Source organism: Triticum urartu, chromosome 3A (genome assembly GCF_056163025.1).
Source record: "Triticum urartu cultivar PI428250 chromosome 3A, HENAU_Tu73, whole genome shotgun sequence".
Lineage (NCBI taxonomy): Eukaryota > Viridiplantae > Streptophyta > Magnoliopsida > Poales > Poaceae > Triticum > Triticum urartu.
Window position 1 is genome coordinate 576,762,522 of NC_141875.1, and position 5,322 is coordinate 576,767,843.

At 40.1% G+C, this 5,322-nt stretch overlaps 1 long non-coding RNA gene across 3 annotated transcripts; it reads right to left on the reverse strand.

The window, feature by feature from the left end:
- Window positions 1-375: 375 nt before the first annotated feature.
- LOC125548770 (uncharacterized) lies at window positions 376-2,730 on the reverse strand. 3 transcript variants are annotated; one of them, XR_015599804.1, is made up of 6 exons: window positions 2,264-2,730; window positions 2,055-2,118; window positions 1,872-1,947; window positions 1,318-1,488; window positions 562-713; window positions 376-441 (listed from the first exon to the last, which is right to left on the reverse strand). It is a non-coding gene; the product is annotated as an uncharacterized LOC125548770 (long non-coding RNA). The 3 variants fall into 3 exon arrangements; XR_015599803.1 differs by having other exon boundaries at window positions 376-713; window positions 1,389-1,488; XR_007301162.2 differs by having other exon boundaries at window positions 376-713.
- Window positions 2,731-5,322: the final 2,592 nt, after the last annotated feature.

Below are 5,322 nucleotides of genomic sequence, written 5' to 3' on the forward strand. Positions count from 1 at the left end.
ACCAGCGCGGTAGTACCGCATTTGGCAACTTTGTTCCAGTTCGATTTTTTGTCAGAAAATTGCCATGTTTGTCAACATCGCCTTAACTGAAGTTGCCATGAAAAGAGTTCGGATTAGCATGCTTAAAAATCAAACGTTCGGGAGTCGGGACTTATTGAGGTCCTATTTTTTCAGTGCCGCTTAAAATTTGTTGTGCCATTTTACTACAGAAAGATAATGCACAGTAAATGTAGCTTGCTAGATCATTATTGTTTCAGCCAGTAGAGGTGGGAAGCTCTACCAATGTCGACTATCATACATGCATACATGCATCTTCGCCGACCTAGTCGCAGCCTCAAAGAAATCACCCTACTTGTGATGATGCTTAGAAAGGTGTGACCTCATGTATGTATTAATTACCTTGCTCAGAATAGCCAAGTGTGTAACCAATCAACCTTAATCCTGACAATACATCAACACAACATTAACTTGATTTCAGCCGTTATGGAGTCAGAGTGATTGCATGACTCGAGGTGGAGGCACAGGGTAGCAGGCTGGGTTGAAGGTGTGGCAGCTACATACCACCACAAAACACCGACGAGTAGGGGGAGGCAAATCGTTGATGTATTATGGGTGAATTCCTCCACTTGTTGCACGCCACCGGCCGACATATTGAACTTGAAGAACGAAACAAATCCAACAGTACGTAGCTCAAATTCAACCTTGTATAGAACCTGTGATCATTTGAAAATATAAATTAGATAGAGAACACAGCTGTACATGGGATAACATGGCACCGGGGTACAAAAATAACACATTCAATGTTATCATCGCTATGCAAACAACGACTTAATGGCACTAAAATTAACACATTCAATGTTTTCTCCTTGAGGCGCAATTCATTTTGATTAGATAAGCATGCTCCTGTAGAAGGACTGAACCCATAAGGGTGAGTGAGACCTAGCATGATTCATCTACACCATGCACATGTTACTGTAGAAAGACTGAACCCAAAGTGTGAGTGAGATCTACTGCATGATTGGTTTGATGCCAAAAATTGGCATGCCAACGTTTGGCAAATGCCAAATATTAGCTAGTGCTTGGTTGATTACCAATTTTACTTCTCAACCTCACAAGAAGTTGCCAATTTTTGGCAACTTGTGATATTGCCAATTGTTAGCTTGCCAAGTATTGGGAATGCCAAATGTTGGCATCAGACCAATTAGCCTCAGTATGATTCTAGAACTTTTAACCAACCTGCACCATGAACATGTTACTGTAGGACTGAACCCACAAGTGTGAGTGAGATCTAGTATGATTCTATAACTTTTACCCAACCTGCACCAGCTTCTGAATTCTTCACCACAATGATAATAATTTCAGAACTTGCTTCGATGCGGGCTCCCAACCTCTTGCCTCTTCCTTCACCTGATTTGGCAGTCAAAGTTGGAGTGGAGTTTGCAACATGCTGATTATTTATATAACTCAAACCACATAGGACTTTGATATCTGATAGGAAGAAATAGCACCGAATGTTCAGTTACAACTTACAAGCAATACGAGTAGTAAGAAGGGAGCATGAATAGCATTGACTTGACTACTTTAAGCAAGCAAACAAATCGATTTACTTGTGAATACGAAAATTTGTGGAGCAGTAATGGTTGCTGAGCTGCAGCAACACTGGAAGTCACAATTCTCTCTAATACGACTCACTAAGCATGTACTCCCTCTGTAATCAAATGTAAGGCGTTGTAGGCCACTACAGTAACAAACATGTGATGTATTGTTTGATCAGGGTCGTCATTTATTTTCCACTCCTATCCAATCGCAAGGGACATCAAACATAGCAACAAGAAAACTTATCAACCAAAGAACACTTGCTCGTAGTATACCTGCAATCTGTTGGTTCTGCCGAGGTTACATTTGTGTCCTTCTGCTTCGAAATCATTGTTTGCAGACGAAGCAAATCTACACCAGTAAGGCTACGCAAATAAATTGGGTAGCTAACTCATGAGGAACTAAAAAGAGGCGTCACAACCATAGTATACAACTCCCCAGAAACAAAGGTACATCACCTTCCAAATAGGTAATGCCTAAACCTTCTAATCCAGCAGAATCGGGCTGAAATCTGCACAGAACCTGCATTATTTTGTGAGCACAAAGAACAATATCAATAAAAACAAATTCTAAAAATGGAGGAAGAACTGGGGGAAGAGGGGAAGAAAGAAGGACGGAGAATTGGAATGTAATCATCACGCGGTGAGCCGATCCAGTCATCACATACCTTATAATTAAATCAAAGAATACATCGTCACCATCATTAGGCCCTACAAAATGAAATCAACATATCACCAACGACGAGATTCATTTCCCAGTCGGTACTAATTGCATCAATAGAAAGAGCCAAAGCTAACCAAAACACTCAAAGAAAACCAATAGACGCAAGGAAAACCGATAAACAGAGGATGGCACGATCATGGCGGTGGCGGTGCGAGAGGTGAAGGGGAAGCCGAGAAGGAATTCCTTGTGCTGGACTCATCGCTCATGGGCTCGTTCTCCTCACACACACCACCGCCACAGCCACCATACGTCTTCGCCGGAGCAGCCTCCTTCTCTTGTCGTCACTGCCAAATCCTATGTTCCGGATCTACCATCGCTTGCTGTTGGGAAAGGGAAAAGGGAGCAAGACTGATAAAGCCACACCGCAAATATGACCACATCACCACCGGAAGATCAACGAAAGGGACGTGCAGCCAGAGCCAGAGGGAGGTAACGATTGGTCGGCATTTCCTATCGGTTATAGTTGTTTCCGCAAACCGGCGCCTGCAGTGACGCTAGTTGGGCTCGGCCCATCTTCCATTCCACCCACCCGCCTCCCCTGTTTGAAAACTCAAAAAACGAGAGCTGCGAAGCCAGGAATCGAACCACCGCTCAGTTAACCGCTAACTCTAGTAATCACTACACCACCGACCTCACTCTTGAATACATACTTCCTTTCCTTCTCTTTATACATACAAGAAATGCCCTCCATGTTCTCTCTGTTTTGCCCCTTTCTTTTTTGTTTCCTATTTTTTTCTTTTTTCTTAAATGCGTGAAATGTTTACAAATAGACGATATTTTGTTCTAATTCATGAACTTTTTCTTTAAATCGATGAATTTTTTTCAATTTCAATGAACTTTTTTCAAACTCGATTACTTTTTTTAAATGAATGAACTTTAACATTTTTATGAACTTATTTTAAAAATCGATGAACTTATTTTAAAATCAGATGAACTTTTTTCAAAATTTTGGATTTATTTGAAAATTCATGAACTTTTTTGAAATTGGGTGCACTTTTATTTAAAAAATGGATAATTTTTTTTCAATTTGAATGAACTTTTTCCAAATTTGATGAACCTTTTTTCAAATCGATGAACTTTTTATTTTATAGATGAACTTTTTTTGAAAATCGATGAACTACTTTTGAATTCGTGAACTTTTGTTGAATACATGAACTTTTTCAATTTGATGAAAATTTTCCTTTTGAAAACAAATTCTTAAATTTTCTGAATGTTCGCGAACATTTTTTGAAATTACTCCCGAACTTCGCTACTGCATGGCTACAAGTTGCTCTTAAGTATTTTCACGCTTCTCTTGATCAGTAGTTGCGGGTTGGTCAAGCGTAACCTGTAAAAGAATGCAAGTGTACGAGTTCGAATCCTCGTATCAGCAGTTTTTGGGGGGTTTTCTTTCCCGCGATAATAGGATTCGCTAGCACTGTGTAACACCCACAATGCGGCTATGCCTCTAAGTCGTGCCCCAACACGTGGGAGATATAGTCGCATCGTGGGTGTTACAAGTTGGTATCAGAGCCAGGTTTCGATCCTGGGACCTGTGGGTTATGGGCTCACCAGCTGGATGTAGGAATTGTTAGTTTTGGGTGAGATATTATGCTTCCCCTATATCCCCAACACCTGATTGCACAACCAGAAAGTTTCGGGAGTTTATAAGTGGGATTCAAGTATCAAATAGGATATCTTTCCAACAGACACATGATAAGATATGAGATCTATCATATGTTTGTTTCCGGCTTATTTTGCAAGCCAATCCTTTGTTTTTGTTTTGATTATGGTATTCGAGTTGCTTTGAAGTCAAGTGTTGAATCCATACCTTTTCCTAAGCGGTGTTCTCACATTTCTATGGGAGTACTAACCCTTTTCAATCATCGAGATGGTCACGCCAATTCTTTTTCAACCGACGTGCTTATCTTCAAGTGGATACGATCATTTCAACATTCGCGAGATCAAATTCTCAGTTCTTTGCAATAGTGTTTGTTTCACCCGTCCCAAGTTGCATTTGTTTTCCCGCCCTCCCATCCTTTTTTCTTCAAGGACTCAGATTTGTTAATCAAGTATCCATCTTATAGATGTGAAGTCTCTTCTTTCTTTTCTTTCAATGTTCTTATCCGGTGATTCTCACGAAGATACCAGCGAAACTTCAAGTTATCATTCTTCGTTCTCTTTTCTTCTCCGGTGGGTTCAATTCAAGCTTTGTCGATCATATCTTTTCCTTGTTTCAAATGCTTTCTCATGCCGGTGCACCTCTTAATCATTCACTTCTCGCTATTCATTTTGTTCTGGAGTGCTGAAGATATCTCGAAGATTCATGTTTCCACTCTGCATTCGTTCGAGCTCTTTCAAGGATGTTATCTCTTTTGAGCCATTTAATTCAACCGGTGCAATCTCTCTTTTAAATCGTTCAACGGTGTATCTTTTGAGTGGGTCCTAACCCACAGGTCTTTTCCCAGGATCTTACCCGACTCTTCTAATTTTCTTGAAATTACTCTCAAATTCTTTTCAAAGTATGACGTAAGTATGAATTGTCATCAGCCATATGTCTTTCTCTAAGATTTTTCAAATTCTTTTCATCGTTGGTTCAACCTTTCTATTCTTCACTCCAGAGTGCCTCAACAATTCATGGTGGTGCTTCTCATCGTCATTCTCAACATTTGAAGACCGAAGAAGAGTTTTTCCTCCAAATTTTATCTGTTCTCTCAAAGATTCATGGTTCTAGCGTTATGCCATCCTCTCATAATTGTTTTCGATTATGAGCATTCTTTTACCCTTCCGGAGAAATTCAGGAGTCTTTTCAGTTTGATTCTCCGGAGCCCATCATCTCAGAATTATTCATTCTCAGCTTTCAGCTACTATTCTCCAAATCTTACCGGTGCATTGCTCAAATATCCTCTAATCAGTTCATGATATCTTCGTTCACTTGTATCAAATTCCCTCTAGTATCTTCATTCGGTCTCTAATTCTTCCCGGTGTTTCTTTATCTTTTCTTCGTTCATTTTCAGTTCTTAC